The sequence below is a fragment of the Coturnix japonica genome, chromosome 2 (genome assembly GCF_001577835.2).
Source record: "Coturnix japonica isolate 7356 chromosome 2, Coturnix japonica 2.1, whole genome shotgun sequence".
Lineage (NCBI taxonomy): Eukaryota > Metazoa > Chordata > Aves > Galliformes > Phasianidae > Coturnix > Coturnix japonica.
The window spans coordinates 20,114,287-20,138,959 of record NC_029517.1 but is presented as its reverse complement, the minus strand read 5'-3'; the positions used below and the strand labels follow the sequence as shown (position 1 = coordinate 20,138,959).

The following is a 24,673-nucleotide window of genomic DNA, read 5'->3' as shown; positions in this document are numbered from 1 at the left end:
AGCCTGCTCTGCCCTGTAGGTCTGTGCAAGCCTGGTGCTGTGGCCGAGGTAAAGAGGGCCTGCATTCACAGAGAGATTTTCTACAACATTCCAAAAAATGTCAGTGAACATTTTTTGCAGGTGTGGTGGGGAGTGGGTGGGTGGGAGGGGCACTTCTCCACCAGGGCCCCCTCTGAGCTGAGCAGGCTGCTCGCCAGGCTAAGGCTGTAGCAGGCAACCAAGCAGGAGCTCGATGCAGCCAATAATGAGCAGTTTCCAACCAGAGGTGCCATTTTCTGTGGGATAACCCTTGAACGTTGCTTCAGTGTAAGGGCCCATCTTGCTGGTGGGCCTCCTTCATGCCTGGTGTACAGCGACATTTCTGTGGCCTTCCCACCATGACGCCAGGCCCGCGCTGCTGGGCCTGAGCCAGCAGGGCTTCTGAGAAGTGGGTGTTTGTTCAGAACAGGGCACCTGAAGTGATGTTCAGCAAGCCCAGCAAACGTAAATGTGCTCCTTGTTTGTTACTGGCACATTCTTGTACCAGACAGATTCCTGCAGTCAAAATATTTTGGTGAGAGGAGAGTGCAGGAGCCAGATTTACAGATGCAGGAATTCACCAAGCACAGTGTTCTGAAGGGCACTGCAGGTTTCTCTTCATAAAGTTACTTTATTCCTGATACAGTCATATCAGGCAGGTGGGATGAGAGAAAACAAGTGAACAAATGATGTGCTGTGTCACAGAGGCTGGATTTTGATTTACGCACAGTAACAAATACTACACTAATAATTTGCAGCTGAGAGTCCTAGTGGCAGGAGGCAAAGCTGTCTTTAGCCCCTATTTGTCATCTGTCCTGTGGTAAGAGGCTCATGTCATTTCCAGGCTCTGTCTCCTTTCTTTCCCTTGTGAAGTCAGTGTGTGCTCCAGCCCATGTGGCACTGCCACTTCCCACAGAATGGGCGCTTGTCACAAGCCTCCCCTCCCCAAAACCAGGTATTTTCACACTTGTTTATTTCTGCAGTGTTGGCACAGGAAACCAAACTGAGTAATACTGCAGAAACACACTGAGGTGTTCAAAACCCCATGTTAGTACAAAAGGTGAATGTGTAGCACACTTCCTCATATTTAGGGACTTGTAAGGGCTCATCCAAAACCCTCCTCTTTCCTTTGATCAATTGGTTGTCTTAAATCTAAATTACAGTTGCTTGGGGAGAGGGCTTGGGAGGTTGTTCAAGTGTCCTCTTATCTAGGGATCAGAAGAGAGGATCTCCTGTTAGCAGGAGGGTGAGCATTCAGTTGATTTCTAAACCAAGGAAACTCGCCCCTTGACCACTTACTATGAACTACTGGGCTCTTGGCCTTGCCCTCAGACAGCACCACACATCTCCATCTGGTGCCCTCTCTCCTGCTTCCTCCTCCTCCAGCCCTGCTGCACCCACACATACTGTGTTTGAGTGGAAATCAAAAACAGCAGCTGGAGCAAAGGTGCAGTGAAGGGCCAGGCTGCTGCATGCTGCCAAGTAGAACTCGCTCCCTGCTGTCCTGGGCTGTCAGAGGAGTGAGATACCTGTGACTTCTAATAGACTGGCTCCAAAATTATGGGTTATGCTTCTCTGGGTTAGTCACTAAATATGCACAAGCACAAACTAAAAAACAGCCTGCAGTAAAAACACTGCTGTCACCCAGATGCATACAGGTTTCTGGATAGGATGTGGTGGATCTGGGAGTCCAGAAGAGCAGTACTGCTTTCGCCACCAAAGAAGCAGTTGTATTCCAAAATGGTTGTTCTCCGGGTGTTCAATAGATAGATGAGTACTTTTAACAGTCAGCAGTGTACATAAAAAGGGCAAGTTGTGGCTATAGTGGTTTGCAATTATCAGGTGCAATGGACCAGAACAACGTGCTGGGAAAGAAGTACCTATAAAATATCATCTAGCTATATGAAAGGGGCTTCTTCCATAAAGACACAGAATCATAGAATCATTAAGGTTGGAAAAGACCTCCAAGATCATCTAGTCCAACTGTTCGCCTACCACTAATATTTCACCACCAAACCATGTCTATAAGTAGGAAGACACTTTTGCTTTGCTGTATGGATTCAGGAGGACAACTGGAACAGCCTCTGAGGAGTTTGATGTTTGTACCTATGTCTCCTGAAGTGTTCAAGGGGCAGTTCATGTTTACAGTGTTTCCCAGTGAAGCTGACACGATGGTTCATGCAGGTTCTCTTGCTCCACAGTGACATCATGTTCATCATCTGGTCAATAAACAACTCTGTGCAGTTGATAGCAACATTCCATCATTTAATGTGTCAGCATCTTTCCATCTGCCTGTACAGAGAAATATAACTTGTTTTGAACACAGAAGTTTTACATTTTTCTGTTGTGATAAACTATTTTAAAACATATTTTGAATGTTCAGTCTTCAGCAGACAAAGTACTCTTGGCTGCTTGTGCCCATGAAAAGCTTTGAAAACAGAGAGCTGAATCACTGCCTTGGTTTTTAGGGGCTGTTTATTTTTTCCTTCCACATAGTGTGGATCTTTATATATTCAGGGTATGTCCCAGGGCTGTGCGTACAGCTCATTTCATTAATGCATGAATATCTCTGAGCTCCTCGGGTGGAAGCCAGGGGCAAGCTATTGGTAATTAGCTGGATTATATGCTGCACACCTACACTGCAGTCCGAATTCTGGTTAAAAGGTGAGGCTGTCATAAACCTCTTTAAGCTTCAGGACTTTCCTGGAGTATAAATAGCACAGTGGCATTTTCTTGCACAACTCTTAAGGCTGTTATGTTCTTTATGTGAATCACCCATATCGATCCTTGGAACATTAATGTGAAAATATGTCTGATTTTAGTTTAGCGGTTCTTTCACAGCAGCGCATCCCCAGCAATCAGCACCAGGCCCTCTGGGAAACAGGAGAAAAGGAAGAAAAGGAACATTTTTTGGAATCCCTTTCTCTCTCCCAACTCAGTCTCAACCAGTGCAGGCAATAACGAAGGGGCTGCAGGACTGCTCTCCGCTATTATTGTGCCTGGCTCGCTCTCAGCATGACTCACTGCAGACAATATGTAACACCACTCACATGGGAATGAACAGTAAATACTTGGCCCTGGATTTTTTTTTTTTTTTTTTAATCTCTTCAGGTTTTTCTCTCTGATTTGTATCCCTTTATCCTCGCCCATGTGCTATATAAGCTTCTCAAATCTAATGTCCATAACACCACCCCCCACTGGTAGCAGCAAGCCCTTCCGCTGCTGTAGGGTTTACTTTGCAAAGGTTTACAACGAAAGGCATTATTTAGAAACTGTGTGTGTTAACCTAGTGGCAGAAGGTTGCTCCAACACCTTCCCTCTGGTTTTTCTTCTGCCGGGGGAGGGGAGGCTGCTATTGTGTGGTAAGTGCATCTCTTGCTTCCCTGCAGCAGCCAGGCCAGCTTGCAAAGAAAGCCCTGGGGCTGAAGAGGCTCGGAGTGCAGCCAAGGGGGTCAGGAGACGGTTTTAAGGATTATACTACATAATTAAATGCTCACTCCGAATGTGCTTCCTGGTACTCGGTGCTCAAACATACAAAGCTTTTACAGTCATAATTCCTGGTCCTCATTTGTATCTGAGAGATTTGTAGGGTAAAGTTGTCACACAGGTAGTGAGTCAGGAGTGCCAAACAAATCAGCTACAGAACTGCAAGCACAAGTCATTCATCGAAGCTGTGGCAAGGCAACAACCCAAATGTGCCCTGGTTGGTGAGACTGAGAGCTAGAAATGGACAAACACACACGTGTTTCCTTGGGTGGTTTTTTGTTTGTTTGTTTGTTGGTGCAGTTCCTTTGGGGTGTAGCTGATGTCATTTTGCGGCAACTAGATTTAAAACTGGGGATTAACTTCCTGAAGAGATTTGCTGTCAGAGCTGGGACAGAAATGGTGCTACCCAAGTAAAACCTGGAAGATGGCAGCCCCATGATTGAACCTACCTTGTCTTAACCCTAAAAACATGAACATTTTATCTTCAATTACTCCTAGCTGGCCAGAGCCAAGACCAGCACTTTAGCCTCCTCTATCCATTCTCTAGGCTGGTGGCTTCCAGCACAAGCATGCAGCCCTCCTCAGTGATGACCAAAGTGATATTAAAATCGATAGATTCCAATAGATTCCTGAACTTGCTAAAAGTGTATATTCTAACATTTCAGTCAAGTCTTCCAATCAAGTCTGTGCAAGCTGCATCGATTTAATGTGCATTGTCTAAAAATAGGTCTTAATAGGATGTTGATATCAAAAAGCTAGAAGTAATGGAAAGTACTGAAGGTGCATATTGATTATATACACTGTATGTAGGCACTTGCCTATTGAAAGCTGTAATGCACAAATAAATGACTGGCTTAAGAACCCAAGCAGCACTTTCTTACTGACTGAGACAAGTACAAGCAGGTGTAAATCCAGCTCCTGCATCAAAGTTGTGAAAAACTCTGCTTTATATAATTTTCCACCAGGATTCTCAGGTCTTTATTTCAAGAGCAGCTGCATTAAGCCAGAATTTATTCTCCATACGAAGACAGATTCAAATTTGGCAGAAAACTCTCCCTTCTACCACTTTCAGTTAAATACCGGGGTACCATAACTATGTTGTCACCCAGGGATATAAGGCATGGAAAGAGACACCAGACAGTGAACTCAGTAACCAGTGCAGACAGCAGTGCGCTGTGTGCAGAGCCTTGCCCCATGCAGCCTGCTAATTCTGATTAAGCTCACGTGTTTGGCTGAATTGGTGCCTGATCTTCTCAATTAATTGCTGTGTAAATGCCTGCCTGCTTCTGGGTGCTTTCCATTTCATAAAAATCTGTTGTTTACAACCATCTCTTACTCATTTGCCATAGAACAAAACAGAAAAGAAAGGCTTTATTCCATTATTTAGGTCTACACCACATATACAAAGGAGAAGAGAGATTCTGCTACACTTTATTCAATATGATGTTACAAGAAAACAACAGTTACAGCTGACAAACCATTACATCTTTCATAATACAGACAAATTACAAGGTGTAACAAATAATGCAACATTTATTTACTGTACTGCTTACTATGCTGTTCTTCTGAAGTATATATATATGTATATATATATATATTTAATTACATTAACATTGTTTTCATGTACCAGCCCTCGCTTTTTATTTGTTAAAAAAAGAACACCTCTCAGTGCACCATACGAAAACCCGCGTGGAAGCTGGCAAGCTGGGATTCTGTATGCAGCACCATTGAAATGCATTTTGGGGGATGGGAATTTGTAGTGCATCCTTTACTTTTAGATTTCTTTTTTGCTGATGTGAAAAACACAAGGCAGTAACATGCGGTCACTCCACCTAACTGCTGGTAGGGGAGAGTTTTGTTATGCTCAGTAATACAATGTAATTCTACTTATATGGGGTGTCAGTGTTTTGCTCCCCAGTCTGTACAGCCTAAACGTTTTGTATAACAAAGATTACAAAACCCAGTTATATTCACAGCCGAGTATTTTGTATGTGAGTGTACCGGAGCACTGACTACACATTCAGTTGTGTGCACTGACACAGAGCACATAGGAGTGAATGTCACCCACCAGCCAAAGGCAATTTATTTCCCTACCCTCTTCCACAGGAGTCTGAAGTCCGTCATCACACAACAAAGACAAAATGGAAACCTTGGTGCCTCTGTCTACTGCAGATTGAATTCCCAGTGTTGCATTTACTGGCATTATCCTCAAACATGATCCTGTTTAAAAACAATAGTGAGAATTGGAAGGACTCAACGATCAGGGATGTCATACAACAGCGTAATGTTGAGTGTTGGAGTGACCTGCTTGGAGCTGTGCCTGCTGGGTATGGACTGGAGCTGAGCTGACCCCAGCTGAAGTGGGACCAAACTATCTCCAGGTGTTTCACTTGTAATAAAGTTGGGTTCTGTGAATGTGAACTTGTAAGGAATCTCTGTATCACACAAGCCATCTCTATCATCACCTTCCCTTCCCTGTTCACCTGGTATTGTACAGAGTCAGAATATGCTCTCCTACTTTTATCTGCCTGCTTTTGCCCTGTGGCTGCTCATCCCTCTTGTAGCTGAGCCACATCCTTTCTCTCAGTATCATCAGGAAGGATCTGCTGGGGCTCAGGCAAGAAGACAAGAATTACACTGTTGATGGCTGCCAGCTCCAGGCAAGTCCCACAGTTTGTCAAGGACTGCACCCCACAGAATACCATCTATTTAAACTAACTTTTGACTGCTGATGGCATGAAACACTGCACTCCCAAGACCTGCAGCATGTCTGGAAGACCGGGCTGATTGTTTTCTTGTCCCTTTGAATATTCTGCAGGGAACTGGTTTGGGAAGGATGAGAATAAAAGAGGATAGTGCTACTGATATTCCCTTACTCTGCCTTAAGGACATCAATGGGGTTTAAAAAGTCCATTCATCAGCCCTGAAAAGGGCTGTGGTGAAAACCTGCAAGATGCTGGAGAGGTGGGATAACTGCCAGGGGACCCTAACTGAGGGGGGCTGTCAGGTTGCTGATGCAGGACAGGACAAGAAGGGAGAAAAAGGCTGTACAGTCCATTCTCTGCATAAAGGTATTCCCAGTTTCTCAAAATAAAGAAAAATAAAGTAAAATAACCAATTTAGGTTTCCCAGAAGATTTCATGATCTAGTGCAGCAGATCCCCTTAGTGCAGGGAGAAAGACCTCTGCAGGTGACAGCAAACCAGTGTCAGCACGGGCAGTCAGAAGAACCAGAAAGGAGGTGCTCAAGAGATTCGTGCCATTCTTTAACTGATCAGTGGCCAAGACAGACCCACTACTGCTGAAAATCCAGTTACTGTTGAGGAACCCGGATGTTTGTGTGCTTTAGGCAACTGAGTCTGAAGATTTTTGGACCAACAACTCTAATTATTTCAGTGGTTGCTTAAAAGTGGGAATGGGGCAGAGAAGATAATCTTACATGCATGTGTGTACACACACACACACACACACACAGACACACACACACCGTAAGTAAACATGACATGATTCACTACGGACAGCAATGATGTGCTGGGCTAGTGGGTACAGTTAGGGAATCAGTCTCTATATTAAACCTTCAGATGTTTAGTCAGGCAGTGTAACTGCGTGCCTCCCAATTGAAGCTGCCCAGTAGATGTGTCTATGCAACTACTATTATACTCCTAATTGAAATTTTACATTTTCAAAAATTCATCAGATTACTATTATTATTTTTTTTTTGCAGCATGATTTTTTTTCCTAAAAATAGCTAATTTCAATCATCAAACTGCACAGCGTTTCAGTAGCAAAGATAACGTATAAAAGATTTTCTCTTACAAAAACAAAAACAACAAACAAACAAAAAAAAAACCCATGAAATCCAAACAAACCACGTCTAAGGCAGTTTCAGTGTGTGATAAAGTCAAAAGTTCAGTGGTCACTTGTTTTCCCCTCCTAAATACAGGAGGAAAACTGTAGTAACTTCTAAATAGGATTGTGACTGAAAGTGGCTTTCAGATGGCTTTTACCAGATCCTGAAAGAGAGATGTCATTGGGGGAAACTGTTTTAATGGCTGTGCAAATACTGAGAATATTTCCTCGGTTCAACTCTTTGAAAGTGTAGACTCATACGCCAGTTCATTAAGAGGCCTTCCGTAGCTACTTGAGCATTCAAGGATTTGCCTTATTGGGTGTTCTTTTCTTATTAAACACTGCTGGAGTTTAATAAGATGGCAGTAGCACAAATCCTTCTCCCCTCCTTTTAAACAGTGAAAGCTAACCCAAGTGTTACCGCACTTCTTAAAAATGTAATTCAATGCATCCAGCAAGCAAGGGATGTCAAACTTATGTGCAGAATAATATTGCCGAGCAAGCGGTACAGTCTGAGCAGGAGCATAACTCAACAGCAGTTTTCGCACTGTGCCCTGCTCTTTCTGAATGCAAAGCATTGTATATGATCAGGGCAGTTTTATCCACCCCCCAACACAATGTTCTCCCCAGCCACAATGTGGCAGGGGCTTCCTCGCCTAAAGTCACACAGCTTTGTTTCTTGCAAAGTTTGCATTTGAATGATTCATTCAGAAAAGCGATTTAAAGACACATCGTCTGGTAGTGCCTTCCAATCAGATCGGGATACCTATAGAAAATGATTTGAAAAGTGCTTTGGTGTGGAACAGCAAACCGTCTGGGATAAGGAGAACTCTCGCTCTGTAAGCAGCAAAATAACACAGTTAGACTTAATGGCTCATTCAACAAAAATTTCTCTGTACCTTCGTATCTGCCTTGAATTAAATGGAACAGTTTCAGAATCTCTGTTTTCTTTTGAGGAAAACATTCCAAAAGGTAAACAGCATGAGGAAAAACATGGAGATGTGAGCCAAGGCCCACAAAAGAAAGAAATACTCACAAAGGGAATAAAACCATAAAGAATTTGTTGTGTATCTGTCAGCTGAGCGCATCTCATTTTTGCGTCATCTTTCTCACAGGCCTATTTCCAAAACTGGCATGCTACATAGCCTAAGCAGAGTAACCAAATTCAGAGTGCTGGAGTAAACATGCGGTTATTGCCATGTTTTTAAAATGGATATAAATGATCTGAGGGTACAATGAGAAAAGAAAGAACCCAACACCACTTCAGGAACAGTGGCAAGGTGCTGTAACTGTCAGCCCAAATCGGGCTTGCTCTGGCAGAAATTGTCTTCCCATTGGTTGCAATATGTGCACGACTCTCAAAGAAAGCACGGTCCTTTATGCCACCGCTGGCTTTTTTGTACAGTCATTACTGAAGAAGTGTGAACACCGAATGTGTTGTCTTAATGTATTTAAGACATTGCTGGTGAAAGCATAAAAATCCTTACAAAGATGCAGCGCTGCAGTGGAAAATCAAACAAAATCAAACACAAAAGACTGAAAGAGTACATGCCATGTATCAGTAAGCAAAAGCTTAATCTTCACATAGTTCTCTGAAATCACAAGGTATCCAAAATGCGTGCAAGGTTTTAAATAAATTGCAGGGAAAAACAGGGTCTTGCCAGCTTCAGTTTTCTTTTGAATGAAATCCACGATAGAGAAAGAAAGGAAACAGGCCATGGCTCCTTCCTGGTGTCGGACTCCTCGTTAGGTTTTTGTTTCCCTCCTCCAAACTGGTAAATTTAATCCTGTAAGGAAACAATATAAATTATAATAAGCTTCATGACTTGCATTTTTAAATGACTTTTTTACTTGGTATATAACAGATTAGTCCAAAGCCAGTTCTGAAGACACCAGCTCAGAGCGAAGGACAAACACCCAAAACACTTTTAGAGGTGGAACCTCAAGAAAACAAGCTTAGAACACTGATGTTTTCATGGTGCCAGTTGCCTAAGAGAGATATGTTTATCCGTCTTCATGCCTATCTGTCCCAAATGCTAATCTTCAGAGATGCCATCAGCTCTCACGTTCACCATGGAAATTACAGGCAGCTATATATAGACTGCCAGCTCTTCTAAAGGTGGTCACACCCCAGGAATGCAAAGGAAGGTTACTAAACGCTGGCACAGCTTCAGGAGTTTACGAGCTTTTTGCCCCTTTTCTTATGGAGTTCCGAGTGATCAGCTTTGCAGGAACACTTGTGACCAGGGTGTGGAAAAGTTTCCTCAGCTTTGCTTCCCAAAAGTTACTGGAGATACCTCACAGTAACGTCACTTCACTTGTAAACACTGCTGGGTTACGGAGCAACATGGCGCGCTGCAATCAAACACATTCACCCTTAGTTGGGTGTTTTTCTATTTGTAAAAAGATAACAAAAACATCTCCTTTCATATACAGAAAGTAAACACTGTACCAAGAGCTTTGCTTACATTGTCTTTCCCTCTACTAATGGTTCCTGGCTATAGGGGCTCAATGCAGTGACAGGACCTTTAAAGATGTACTGCATTGTCTCTGAGATTTACACCAAGCAGGAGGCAGGCCAACAATGTGGGAAGCATTACTTTAAAACAAAACTAACAACTGCAGGACCAGCTTGGTGAGGGCTTGGTGAGGGCTAAATGAAGGCTAGATAGACTGGAGCCATTGGAAGGATTTTATAATTAACATACTTAATAAATGTTCAGGTAGAATTCTATGCTGAGTAATAAAGTGGGACTGCATCTTCTGATAATGTTCTGCAGTTTTATGAAGTTCAAAATGTGTTTGTTTCACAGAGATTTTCAAAACCAAAGATTCTAACTAAAAACCTGCTACCCCTCTGAAATGTAGTTTCAGGAAGACAGGCAGATATGGAGAAATTTTAGCACTTAATTAAAAGAAAACTTAAAATTAAATATTCATTGAGCTTAGAACTGGTTTGTATTAGCATGTCCTAGAACTATTTAAATCAAACTCAATGCAGGTGCCAGTGAATCTAGTCTAGCCCTCATTTCAAAAGCACGAGAAAAACAAGGCATCAGTTTCAAGCATAAAATTTTAATTGTGGCTTTCATCATACCAGCCTAATCTCTACACTACATCTGACTTTCATAGTATGCAGCGTTTCTGTCGTGGCTCTCGAGAGCACTTCTTCTGCCCTTCAATTGCCAGAACTCCTGAACTGGATTAACCAAAGCCTGTTCTTAATGATGCACGGCAGCATCTCCTGGAGCTTGGTCTGCCACCTCCTGAGTCCTACTTGGGTTGTTTCCCAAATGCCTCTGGAATGTCTGTTCCACATAAAAGTCCCCAGGGTCGAGGAGTCTGGCTGAAGCCCCAATAAATCTTGTTTCGAGGAATAAATTAGAGTTTAGTTTACTCTTCATAAACTCAGGAAGAAAAGCAATATTTGGAACATGCTGAGATTCACCGCTGCTGACTGGTGAAACATGATTGGCACTGTTGCCAAATTCTACATCTGCCTCCCTTAAAAAAAATCCCACAAAAACAAACCAAATCAAACCAAATCAAACCAAACCACAATACTTTTGGGGGATGACCACTTCAGAACCCCCCTTACAAAGGACGAAGCTTGCAGTTTGGAAACCTGGGTCTGCACAGGCACAAGACAAGTTCTTGGTTTTATAAGCCCAAACTTCTGGAGTTCCAGAGCCTGCCATAATGCTGCCTTAACATTAAGGACAAGTAACTAAATGATAAAAGACAAAGAAGCTTCTCTAAGAGTTACCAATCTCCTCATGTTTGATGAAAATTGCATCTTAATTAGATAATTACATTAATTACAGAGAGCTTTTCCTTTCTATCAGTTGACCTCAAGGCACTATCCTAAGGAGGCCAGCATCACACTTCCTCCCAGGGATATGCTAAAATTCACCAGTGACAATACTACATTTTCTGGATTCAAGTATCGCTCTGCAGGCAAAGCTGGTCACACATTCCCAAGCCAAAGTCAGGCCTTGAGCTTCAGAGATGGGGAATTCCTTCATCGGAAGCTTGAACTTTCAGAATCAATCCCCGTAATGCTAAAAGCTTTCCTAGAAATAAACAAAGCTGCCAGCATTTAATATCTTAGCAAAGTGCAACTGCTGCCAGCATCACTGCAGAACAAGGCTGTGATCTAACAGGAAAATCAGTGGAAAAAAGGAAGGTGATTTCAATCTAAAATTCCCAAAAGGATCTGGCTGGGTAAGACTGCAAGACAGAGTGCAAGCAGAACCAGAGCGTGGCCAGTGATCCCCTTCTCTCTGAAGATGTATTCGCCTGCCCCATTTAGGGCACTCACACAGCCCTCCCACTGCTCCTACCGGCACACCGATGGTCAGGTGGTTCTGATGTTGAACCCTGAGTTTTGGCCACTGAGGCAGTTCTGCTTTGCATAAAATCCTTACAGGAACAGGCCCGGTGGTTAGGAATACATTTGCTGGGGAATACATAATGCTTTCATTGGAGTCCCTAATTCACTGAATGCTTATTGATGATTCCAAGTAGAGTCAACAGGTGAAATCCCTTCCCTCTGCCTTGTGGTTAACGCCTTCTCCTGGGAAATGGGGAACAGAGGTTCACCTGTCCTGAGGCAGAGGAAGGAGCTGACACAGGGAGGCCCTCTCAGGGACGTGCTGTAACCGCTGTGCCATGGGGCAGAAGGCCTCCTTCCCTTTTTGTTTGCCTTACAACAAGACTTGCTGTGTTACATCTCTAGACACCGCCCTACACTGGAGGAAGAAGAGGGTCTCTATTTGTCCACAGCAGAAAATTCACAGTAAAACAAACATGAAATTGTAGATTGGTGGGAACCAGGCTTTTTATTAAAAAAAGCATTGTTTCTCCAGTGAGGCTGTTGAACTGAAGCATGGGTTGTTCACACAAGCAGGACCCGAGGCAGTTCCTGAAGCAAGGCTCACCACACAGTGCTGCTGTTCAGTCCCCAGATGGCCTAGTATTCCATGTTTGCATTTTTTAAAGATGTATTTTAGAAATACCCTTGCTTAGAATTTAATACACTTTCCTGATCATACAAATCAAAGTTTTGCTTTGTGACTTGGCAGATTGTGTTTATGGCCTCTGGTCACAGCTTTGCTTATAAAAGCATAAATTGTTAAATGGAATATTTACAACTTGTGATTTCCCAAGAGCAAAATAGGGTTCTTTCAGATCTCCTTTCAGAAAAAAAAAAAAAAAAGAAAAAAGAAAGGGCCCTGAAACAGACCACCTTAAAAACAAACCTATACTCTTTTTCACCACAGGTCCAGGCAGTTTTGATTTTCATGATGTCTTATTGAACCCAGTGGAAGATTGCAACCAAGGTAATGATGTGGTTGAAAGCAAAAAATAAAAAAAAAAATAAAAATCAAGTGACCTAAATCAAGGAACTCAATTGTGTATTTGTTATCTAGAGAAATCATCTGCTGCATGCATCCTGCTTGGCACAGATCCTAAGAAGGATAAAATAAGGTGTTCACCCACCTTAAAATGGTAGTGGCCAGTGTCAGAGTACAGGAGCTCTTGATGTAAAAAAGGATACCAAAGCTTATAATTTAAACATTAATCATGCACTCAGCACATGAGGCAGACGAGGATGACTCAATGTCCCTCAGATCCCAAATATTTTCCATTATTTCAATTAATAAAAGAATGCCATTTCCTTTAAAAATGCAAATCACCAATTCAATACATGCCCTTTTTGGCAGCATCAGCATCCTTCTCTAGGTGCTTTTAATTTCTGTATAAATTATAAAGTTGGGTGGAGCTGTGCTCCCGCAGTGTCCTTAGCATGCAAAACACACCCAGAGTGTAGGTCTATTTACGTTGCAGCTGATTTAGCATCATTATAAGAGTATTCATTTTACAACACCCGATTTAAAATCAGAATGTGAGCTGACAACTAGAGATGCTGCATTCCTGCGAGCTGATATGTGGGGTATTGAAGATGATCAACAATACATTCATTCTCTCCCTCCACCAGACATACCCACGCCACAGATACCATTCATCCCCTCTAAAAGAAGTACACTATTAACAGGTGATTTTTTTCCCCTACAGCTTTTATTCCTCTCCTCATTACAGAAGTCATTTTAAAAAGCCAACCAAACATTATCAATATTATTTGCACTCGGGTAATATCTGCATGCAGTTCGATGCTATAAATATTAATTAATTGGATCACCAATACCCATAATGCAATTTTATTGTGACCTACATGCCCTATGAACCAGATATTTTTTGGATTCCGTTTTCTTAAAACCAACTGTCAGCATCATGTGATGGAGGAGATGAAAAATGAAAATGAGCGTTCCCGCTGTGCAGGTGAGTGACCTGTGGGAGACAGCTCTGCCTGCCAGGATTTTTACACGTACCATCAGACACAGACCAATTGATTAGATCATTTTATACCCGCCACCAACTAGGCTCAAGAGACTAATTAGAGAGAGTACTGCCTGCGCAGGCACCCCATTGACACCTAATTTGCTCAGCCAAAGCCTTTGGGGAGAATGTATTATCTCTGCAGCTGCACTTCATGCATTTCTGATTTGAGGCATAAGCAAGGAGTACTTCTTCACTCTTTTGAGCAAACTGAGTATATAAGCCCTTAAGTGCTAAATACAAGCCGACAAATTAAATCCAGCCAGCCTCCTGTAAATTCTTTTTCCCTTCAGATCTATATATACATATGTACATACATACACAATTTATATCTGTCTGCAGTATATGTACACAAGCGTACAAATAACATGTATGTATGTGTGCATGTGGAAAGTGTAGGTGCACAAAAAACATTTCGATGAGTATATGCTTTAGAATATGGAATCGCTCTCTTTCTCTGGAAACTTTTATTTCTGTGAGATATAACAGCCAAGCAATTGTTGTAATATATGAAAAATAAATGATCCACAGTACTGTTAGCTCAGGCTCTGAATTACCCCATGGACAAAGCTCAGCAGACTGCTGCCTGTAAAGTTTCTCTGCATATCTTCAGAGGTCTTCAGTGCGCTGCCTAGCTTTGTTGAAAGCTTTTCTTCCATGGACTGCGCCTCGTTTGTGGTTCCTGAGGAACACCACTCACTAAGGCTAAATATAAGATTGCTACAATTGCTTTCTGCTGGGCTTTGGTTTTGTCTAGTTACTCAAGCCCCAGAATACACTGGAGAGGTAAGACTTAAGGCTGTCATTAAAAATTTATTTAAAAGGAAAAAAAAAAAAAAAAAAAAAAGACACTAGAAAAACTATGGTTGGTGTGTTTTTTTTTAACAGACTGAGAAGTGTTGGAAGAAAATATTCTTTGCTGCAGGTTGGTTTGTGGTTCCTGAACTCAAACATATTGTAACACACAGAGAAAATGGTGGATTTATATAACTTCAAAAATAGCACTGAAATGAACTCTGAAATGAACATGTCTTCTCTGAGATGCGGTTATAAAGGAATATTCAGGAGTTTAATGAAGGAGAATTAATAACTCAATTTAATTTCAGCTCATGAGGAAGCTTGTGTTGATTTGGTCAGTTAACTCAAGATTTTGCAGTAAGAAAAGTATTAAAGAAGCCTTAGCTTAACATGGGTGAGATACCAGTGTGACAGAGACATCAGTTATAACCTTCTTTGCTAAATGCAACATGAATATGACTTCCTATCTTTTTCTTAAGTTGGCACATTATAAAGAGAGGACATTCTCACCTTTCTCTACTTATACGCACCTTTTAAAATTTGCTTTAAATTTATTCAATAACATTAAATCTCACTGAACTTTCAGCCAACACCCCTGAGTTATCGCGGTAAATGCTGGCTGTTCAAAGAACACGGTACTGCATGGGACTTACACATCATAAAAATAACTACTAAAAGTCAACACAAGTAAACCATATTTGACAAATAACTAACAAGGCTTTGTTAGTTAACTGATGCTTTTGTCAGTTAACTTTTCAGTTAACTGATGCTTTTGTCTTTTCCTAGCTCTTTCCCCTTTCCTAGCTCTTTTCTACCATTTCTGTGTTTTTATTATATTTGCTGGATCTACCAGACTGTATCTTCTGCCATGGCTACTGCTGTATAACAGATTCTATATAAACACATCATTGTCTTCAGAATTTATCTTCCTGCATTTTATTTTTTTGTTCCCAGATGGGCTTTGTGCAGATCCCTGCAACTACAGACAAAGTAATTTGCGTGACAGGGTGACCACGGGATCACTGCCTGCTGCCAGGGTGAGTGAGGGGATGACCCTGAAAGAGCTGAGCACTGGGCGAGGACTGTGCACCAGCCAGAAAATAAAACTTTGGAATAGAAACACAAGTTTATAAACAAACCAATTTTATGAGTATACATACATTGAAGTAAACAACGTGGCATAACCTTCATAAAGGTGAACAGCCAGTGCCTCAGTGGATATGGAGCTGAGAAGCAGGAAACCAAGATCTGCCTTCACTACTGAATGTTCCCATAAGCAATTCACTTTATCCCGCTGCAACTTCTGTTTCATAACAGAGGTTCTGTTTTACGTTCTAGCCTTTGGGTTTAGAATGTCTCCCCAAATGAGTGCCCAATTTTAGTCAGAGCCACCAACAGTTCAAATTACATAAATACAGTTAAACTTAACAGAAAAAAATATATAATATTAAAACAGCTGTAAATTTTGGTGCTTGTTGAAATCCTTGCTTAGACTGTCAGTTTTCCAATTTGTGCCTCTGTGTATAATAGCAGTCCAAAATGGGAATCCTGCATCACCTAGAACTTTGTGAATGTCTCTCCAATGAACAAACGTGGGAGGCTGATTCTGCATAACCCTTAAACTTAAGTTGCTAAGTAGCATTTATGCATATCAATAATTGCAAACCAACCAAGCATAATGTTTTGCACAGAGCCCTCTTCAAAATATTATAATTAATTCCCTCATAGCATGTCTTGCTAGGAAAAAAGGAATACAAGTCCTGACCATTACTGTAATATTTTATCAACAGTATTCACTTCCAATGACATTTAATAACATGTTTGGTTTCACAGTTGATTTGCAGGTATACCTTAAACTTTTCAGTGGTTGTGGTAACTTCCAAATTAGTTTTCTCCAAGTCTTTCAGCAAAAATTCTTTACTGCCCTGGCTGTCCACAGCTGAAGTTTTTTTCTTTGAGTGGAGAACAAAGTCCACAAAGCCTTTTACAATTACCATTTGAATAAGGCTTCACATGAAAAATGGCCAGGACTGAATCTACTACATGTCTTCTAGTTTTTGAGAATAAAGCACAGCCCTCTGTGAGTGAGCTTTGGGAAAAGTAATACTTCAGACAAAGTTACAAAAATAGCAGCGTTATTCAGCTCAATGTAGTTTGCAAGCACAGCCACAGAAACTTTATTAAAAACAAAATAAGAAATCAAAAAAGCAAACAAACAAAAAAGGCACACATCATGACCAGAAAAATATTAGTGTTGTTTGTTTGCAAGAATATACTTTACACTTGGGATTATATGAGTAGAAAAACTCCAAGATGTAATATAAAATCCTTCAGATTCCAATATACAGGAAACCCAAACAAGTCCCAACCCATCTCCTCCTCTCCCTCTATTTTTTTGATTGATGTGGGGTATCTAAAACATTATGTTTCTAACCCTGATACTTGCAAAAAAGTCTGCCAAAGTGAATGAATGTGAACTGGAGCTGCAATGAAAGAACCAAAACCTGTTTTTTTTTGCCAGTGTTTGACACAGTGGGATCCTTATGCCAGCTGCAGCATCAGATCTTTACTCTGAAACAGATCAATAAATGCTATGCCTGAATCAAATTCATATACAGTTTAATTAAAATATCTAAAGGAAAGAAAAAATGGTCTATCAGTTATCGTGATAGATTTCTTCTTGCTGAAGAAGAAAGAGGCTGGACATTCAAGCACAAATAATAAGGTGCAAGACAGATGAGCTGTGGTCCCCTTCCACAATGTCTCATCTTTGTAGCAAAGTTAAGTTAAGAAATCCCCACTGCCTGTAAAGCTCACTCACTACTAATTCCTGCCCTGCAATTTGTATTCCTATTACTTCTTCTAATAAAACTGCCTGTGTCTCCCCCTATACACTGGATAACTAAAAGTATCAGAAGTGACATTATGATAAACCCAGGTCATCTCAGTGATTCAGTCTGATGTAAACAGTTGCACCAGCACAACTAGAGGGACTGAAACTGGTAGGGGAGCTTGAAGTTTGGAGCCTGAATAGAGCTGGGTAGAATTTTTTTCATGCTGTTCTTGCCTGTAAAGATAAAATCTTGGAATTACATCCTTATTTTTCATTAGCAGCATTTCCCTAGTGCATTGCTCATAGCAAAGCTTCACTTTCTGAAGGCTGAAGCCACCTCCAAAACCACAAATGGCTAATTATTTTCAGGTATCCAGAAACACAGAAAAATCTGCCTTAGCTGGCTACTTAGGGAAGCAGACAGAAGTCGCATAATGACCTACTAATTAAAAAGAAAGCAAACTATATTCAGAAGGTCTGGGAATACCCCTAAGATTGCCTAATAAGGATAATCTCCTGTGCATGTTTCAAGGGAGCAGCAAATAAGAGATGGCTGAGATCCCAAGCATCTAACTAAAAGTTTGGGTTTTTTTTTTGTTTTTTTGTTTTTTGGTTTTTTTTTTTTTCATTTTTGGGGTTAGTTTCCATTTCTTTGCAGTGCAAATATATTGGCCCACTAACACATCAAGGAGATGTTAAACAGATAGTGAAGCTTATATTCAATCAGAGCTCAGAAACCTGAGAAGAGATAGAAAAACTTCAGATTCTTTATATGAAGGTATCTAGCTTTGGATGAAGAAACCCAGTGTTCGGGGAGAGCAGATCAACTAGACCCCAGCTCAAATACCATACCATGCCCAAAGCTTCCTGACTGCTAATCTCAGGTCTGACAGTCACTGCTATTTATCAACTTGAACTTAAGCACATTTCTAGTATCTGCTGACCAGCTCACAAGTCAGATGTGATAACATGCCTGACTGTCTTCCCCCATCCAAATAATACATTCAGAGAAGTTATTCAGAAATTTATTCGTGGTTCTCCCTGTCATGTTTTTTATCCCCACGGTTGCCATAGAGCTGCTAGGTTGTACCCTGCTGGAGCAGTCTGCTGGAGAAAATGACGTACAATAGACTAAATGCCTGCCAGATGACTCATTAGCATTCACCTCCTCCTGAAAATCAGGCACTACCTCATGCAAAGATTGATTTATCCATATGTTCTTTAAAATAGGGTGTTTTGTATGCATATAATTGCTAATATTACACACGTTACTTTTTGAAAGATAAGTGCTCTTGGAACAAATGCAATACTTCTAATGCAAACCAGTGCAAAGCAGCAGTGGCATAGTCTTGAAATTGGTGTGGATCATTTTTCTAATCAACTTCAGAAAACCAAAGACAGCTTGAATCTTACAGATACCTCTGCAATGGATCCACAACACTATAAATTACTTTAGTTCCCAAACAGTAAACATTAAGAAAACAAAGAGAATGATTATCATTACCAAAATCATTGTAGTAGCTTGAAAGTATCTACAGGCAGTTTGGGATTAAGTTAAGTTATGCTTGTCAGTTGTTCGTTGGCAAAGGAAAGGCAAAGGAAAAAGAAGAAGGAAGGCTAAGTTAAGAAAAAAGAAAAAGAAATCCATTTTCACCTGTGTTTTCTTTCTTTTTTCCTAGTGTTTTCCCCAGAGTTTCTTTTCAAAAAGAGTACTTTTTAAACCAGCAAGAAATTTTTAATTAATCCAGAATGTGGAGTTGTAACAGCTTTTGTTTTAGCTGGACCAAACAGACATCATTACAGTCACATTCTGGATAGCTTAGATCCTTGTAGCTGAAAGCTGCTATTTGTAAGAACCATCTGGTTATACAGCCTATTTGCTGCTGTAGCTTTTCAGAAACCAAACACTGTGCCAAAATAGTCATGTCAGTTAAAATAAAATTTTTAGGACAGCACTGCAACGCTTAAGCATACGTACAATTAAACAGAATGTAGACCTCACATGCTGAAACACAAGGATTTTTCCCACAATTACAGCATATAAAATGAATGGCAAGATTAAGTAATAGATACATTTAAATTTTGGAATATGTTTCCAAATACCATTATGTCCAGAGCTCTTAAGCTATGTGTCCACCCATTCCACAGATGTCATACAATATAATTGACAGAGAGATCAGAAAGTCTTCAGAGCTGACCTTTCCAAGCTTGAATTGTTTCCCAAACTAACAGTCATTAAGACCAGAACGGGGCAGGGCAAAAGCACTGGCGTCTATATGGAATATTAGCTGCCTCCATACTCATTCCACATTGGCTCTGCTAGTACTTACTGTAGCCCTTTCATCTATACAAACCCCACTTGGAATTATTGCTAAAAATCTATGACATTAGAAACAGTTACTGGCAGCTTCAGACCAGCTGAATTTTTCCCTGTCAGTTTCATTTTTACATACAAAACCATATGGAGCACTGAAACAGATATATTTCCACAGTGTGGTCTGGTCTCTGTGGCATTAAATTGAAAAAACATTCCCGAATTGGCATCTCAATAGAGCATCAACACAGCAGTGAGGATCTCCTGTCTAGTGCATAGAGAGATCACAAAGCAGCTCAGTGATTTTATTTCTCATAGTTCCCACTCTGGCTGTGGTAAGAGCTTTTTCCACTTGTATGACTAAGATGCTCAAATATAACACATGATTTGGGAAACTCAAACAGTGGTTATTTCACATAGACACAATTTTTAGACGATGTGGAGCAACTGCATCCTTTGAAAATCAGGCCTCCTTCCGATATCACAGAGGCTTTTTCCACAATCCTGATTTGTTTTTGAAACATAATGTTTTTAAAAAGCAGTTTCACACATCGTGAGGTTTCATATATGTGGCAAAAATAGTAGATAATCAGGCGTAACATTCCATGCATTTTATGGCCTGCAAGGACAAGGATTGTGGTCAGATAGAGGACTAAGGGTTTTTCTTTCAGTACTGTAAGCATCAGTTTTCTCGGACCTGAAAGAAATAATCTTTTGTTTTGAAGCTCTGTTAAAAGTGCGAGGTTTTGCATACCTCATTTAAATAGTTTAAATGACACAAGGTTAAGAACAGGAAAGCCTTTCACTAAAGGTGGTTAGACCTTTCCAAAGATTTCATATTATTTGATGCTTACTTTCATTGCATTATTCTACCTTGGCTGCTTCCCAAGTGGGTATAAGTTAATTAAACAGGATTTTGATCCTCTAAATTCTTTGCAAACTGCATCTTTACCTAACTATTTAAAGAAATCAGATTAAAAAAACAATCATGTGGCAGAATATGTATTTTTACAGCTGTGGAAAAAACAAACATGACTATTAAGCTTATTTGTAAGTACTTTGTAGTCAAAGCAGCAGCCAAGAATCATAGATGATTTCAATTAAAATAATTCTGGGTGGGCACACAAATTCATTTACCATGGGTTTTCTCAAACTGGAACTTCTCTAGCATTACTGAATAGCACGACACTCCCGTAAGGCTTCGTTTGTTCATGGCAACTGAAGTTCAAACTGTCTGATTAGCTTGTATTCATTTTATGAGCCATGTAAACTGGGCTCTATGAAAAATACCAAAGCCATGTTGCTACAACCCCTTCCCTTGCTCAACTGGCAATGCTGGGCCTGATGGCATCATGCATCATGTTTTGTCCACCTTTGCCATTACATTTGACCAGAGCTGTTACCATGCACAGACTGTGGTAATAAAAGTTGATAGGAATAAAGTCTTCCATATTATACATCACATTGCGTACAAGTAAATCATAGGGTCTCACAGCAAAGTTTCTCTTTTCTCCTTCTCCCCTTCTCAGTATTCCCAAAACAAAAGATTCTAAAGTAAGATCTAGAAGTACTGTATGTTAAAAATGAAAAGAAAAAAAAAGTGATCCAAAAAAGGCATCGGAAGTTCTGAAAATTCTAATAAATATTTTGAAGGAAGGTCAACAGCCTGTAACTCTTATGTATCAGAGCATTTTTATCCCTACAAGCAAAGGCTACAATAACGGTACTGAAAACTCAATGAGTTATATACTCTGTACTTTGAAAGAGCTTTGCACTGAGTTATTTTAATTATTTTCCTTGTGGAGTAAGTGGAGGCTGAAAAGGAGATTTTTGAAATAAGAAATGTAATTGTTAACTCACTAATAACAGCTTAGGGACTTGGGATTACTATAATTTCTGAAATACCTTTTAGCTTATTTTACCTAATGGACTAAGTTGGTGGTATCCCTTTCACTTGGATTTTAATGTAAGGCACCAAAACTTCCTTTATGCTGAAATACAATAGACAACACTGGGCACTGATATCACATCCTGGAAAATTTTAGAACACCAATATTTGAAACAGGGCATTTTTATTAATTCCAAGAAGTTCATTTTTCATTTGTAAATGCCTAAGTAGTGATTAAGTTTAGTGCTGATATATAACGTACACAGTACATTATTTATTTTTAAAATATAAAATACACATTCCCCCTGTTCTGAGAAAACACTGATCCTAAAGAGTCAAAGTAAGGGTTTGATTTCTCTCTTTTGATTCTGGAGGCCCCACAGATGAGAAGGTTGTGAGCTTCCCTGTTTTGCTTCTGACATTCAGCCTGAGTATGGCTTGCAACCAACAAAGAGCTGGGGGCAATACAGGTAGCAATACTTAGGTAAAGCTGCTGGAAGGGATCTCAGGAAAAAGCAGAGGTGACAGCAAAGGTGCCCAGCAGGGCAGGGCAGGGAAGACTAGAAGGACATAATGCAGCCAATGCCAGGCAGCAACACTGTTAACAAATGATGAGGTATCACAGCAGAAGCTGCTATAATATGGAAATAGATTCTTACCCTCCAGGCTCATATGTCATCACACCAAGCTAAACTGAAGCGGCCTGCTAAAACGGGCAATTTCACATGAACTTGGCAGGAGAACTGCCAACACAGGGCTTGTTTTCTACTGCTGCCACCCACTCTGCTAATTCAATTTTGCTTCCTGATTTGCTTTTAAATAATAATGAACGAAGCAGATGGGAGGGGAAAACATTCCTGGCAGTTAAGTGAGCATATGAGTGAGGCTCTTTGCTTTTCATATACCTTGTGCAAACTAGGCTCTAAACACGATGTCAAGTGAGTAACAGTGGTTAAACAAGAAAGCCAGGATTTGCCATGCTCTCAGTCATTCAATCTTTGACCAGGACAGGCAGACAAACAAAACAGGAGAAGGATAACATGTTGAAAGAGTAAGCAGCACCTTTCATAACATTTAACTTTTACAGGCAGAGGGATGGACGACTCCTTTTCCCATCCTCACAAATACCAATTCTTTTTTGGGAGGGTGAAAGGAATTAAACTGCAGAGCAACATTAAAAATATCTTTTGAGTTAAACCCCTAATAATCAGGACAGGCACCTATTGCTGTCTCCTTTTTGACAAAGAGAGGGGAATCAGGCTGAAGCACCAAATTATATGACAGTAAGAAAAAGGGCAGAAGAAGACTCAGAAAGACAGAGGGCAGATGGCAAAAAGCATACAGCCGGGTAGCTACATGTCTTTTCAGCAGCAGCAATAGAAACTATTATTCCTGGGTCACACAACATTATTTCCTGTCCAACAAACAGCAGGTAAGCTTGTTTGCACAGCACATGGTGTTTTCCCTTGTGTCAGCCTGACACCGAGGACAATCACCTCCTACTGCTACTGACTGGCCTCACACTGTGGGTTTAAAGGTACAAATCCTACAGACAACACAACTTGATGAAGGTGAGAGACAGTATTGTTGTGATTCACTACACACAAACCTTCTTCTTCCAACCCTTTAGTTTCTGAAAGTTTTGGATGTTAAAAATGCTCGTGCAGTGTCGTGTCTATTCCTTCTAAACCTGTACTACACACTCTTTAAGTTACAATAACCATAACTCTTCCCCATGGGACCCCCTTCACTGACCAAACTATCTGCCACTTCTGTAAGGCAATGAGTTTTATTGAAAATTAGACCTGCATCTCCTTTACTTTGGAAGCTGGAAGGCTTCAAGTAACTGGAGCAGGAAACAAGAAAGAATTTCATTAGATGAATGTCTAGAAAATTGCATTTGAGTCCTTTTTCTTCCAGAGCTCCAATGTGATGCTAGAAAAATTATATCCCAGCTCTGACATGATGCTAAGGAAGTTATATTAACCTCTTTTATTATTATTATTATTATTTTTAACAGGAATTTGGCAACTCTAATTTTCCGTATAATACAAGATGTTGCCTGGCTTGGACTACTGATACACCGAGCATTCACTGCTGCAGCTGAAGTCACTGCAAAATGAAATTCAATCTGAACACATTAAGCACTAAAAGATGCTAGGAGCTCTGAGAAATCAGGCAGGAAAAATTGATTTATTTTTAACAATTGTCATTTTAATACCTGAGCCTCAGCTCCTGGTGTGTCAAATAAACACCTCTGCACCATCTCAGCTCATGGATGCACTGCAAGGGTAGCTCCCCAGTGCTGAGAAGGAGCTAAACTATAATGCATCACAAAAAGCCTCCACTGAAATTACTGACTGTATATGCAGTCTATGGATGTTGTAGCCATAATGCATCGGGTCAAACGCTGAGTTATGAAAAGGAAAATTAACATTAAATATCTTTCAATATTTGCAATCTACTATCTTGCAAAAAACAAAACAAAAACAACAAAACAGTGATTTCAAGTCCCAAAGAAATGATAGTTTATCATCCTGTAAGTGAAGACTGTAGATGCGTAAACAACATCTGGAAGAAATTAAATTTGAAACCTTAGTTATTTTTTTCTTAACTTCTGTTTGAATTTGCCACTTTATAAAAGTTTTTGAGACAGACGCTTTAGGAGAAAAGAATATTGCTAAAACCTAATGGATTGTTTATCTTCCCACTTAGTCACAAATAATATGAAGAGATTCATAATATAAAACACAAGCCTGGCTCAAATTTACTATCAGCTTCTACTTCTTTCAACTGAAATATTTTGTCTGGTTTGATCTTGCAAGACCACAGTAATTTAATTTGAGGCAGTAGTCTTTGACAACACAGGATAACATGTATTCCATTGTGTCAATTTTCTGATCTTTGTTTTTCCATCTGATGTAGCTATTTCAGTGTATGGCTTCTAAAAACTGAAAGAATTTTACACAGGCATCAGTACTGGCCTGTTCTTTGTAGTAATTAAATTAGTTTCCTGTTGAGTAAGTAAAATACTGGCATCCAGGAATAGTTGGGGAGACAGCTCTGAGGCTTAAGCACTGAACCATGAA

At 40.3% G+C, this 24,673-nt stretch overlaps 1 protein-coding gene across 5 annotated transcripts in view; it reads right to left on the bottom strand.

The window, feature by feature from the left end:
• Positions 1 to 4,843: 4,843 nt before the first annotated feature.
• Positions 4,844 to 24,673, bottom strand: part of CDK14 (cyclin dependent kinase 14) — a 288,398-nt gene continuing 268,568 nt past the window's right edge. For all 5 annotated transcript variants that reach the window (XR_001553047.2, XM_015853364.2, XM_015853369.2 and 2 more), the window contains one exon: positions 4,844 to 9,139. The gene's annotated coding sequence lies outside the window, so the exon portion shown is untranslated. The remainder of the gene's footprint in view (positions 9,140 to 24,673) is intronic.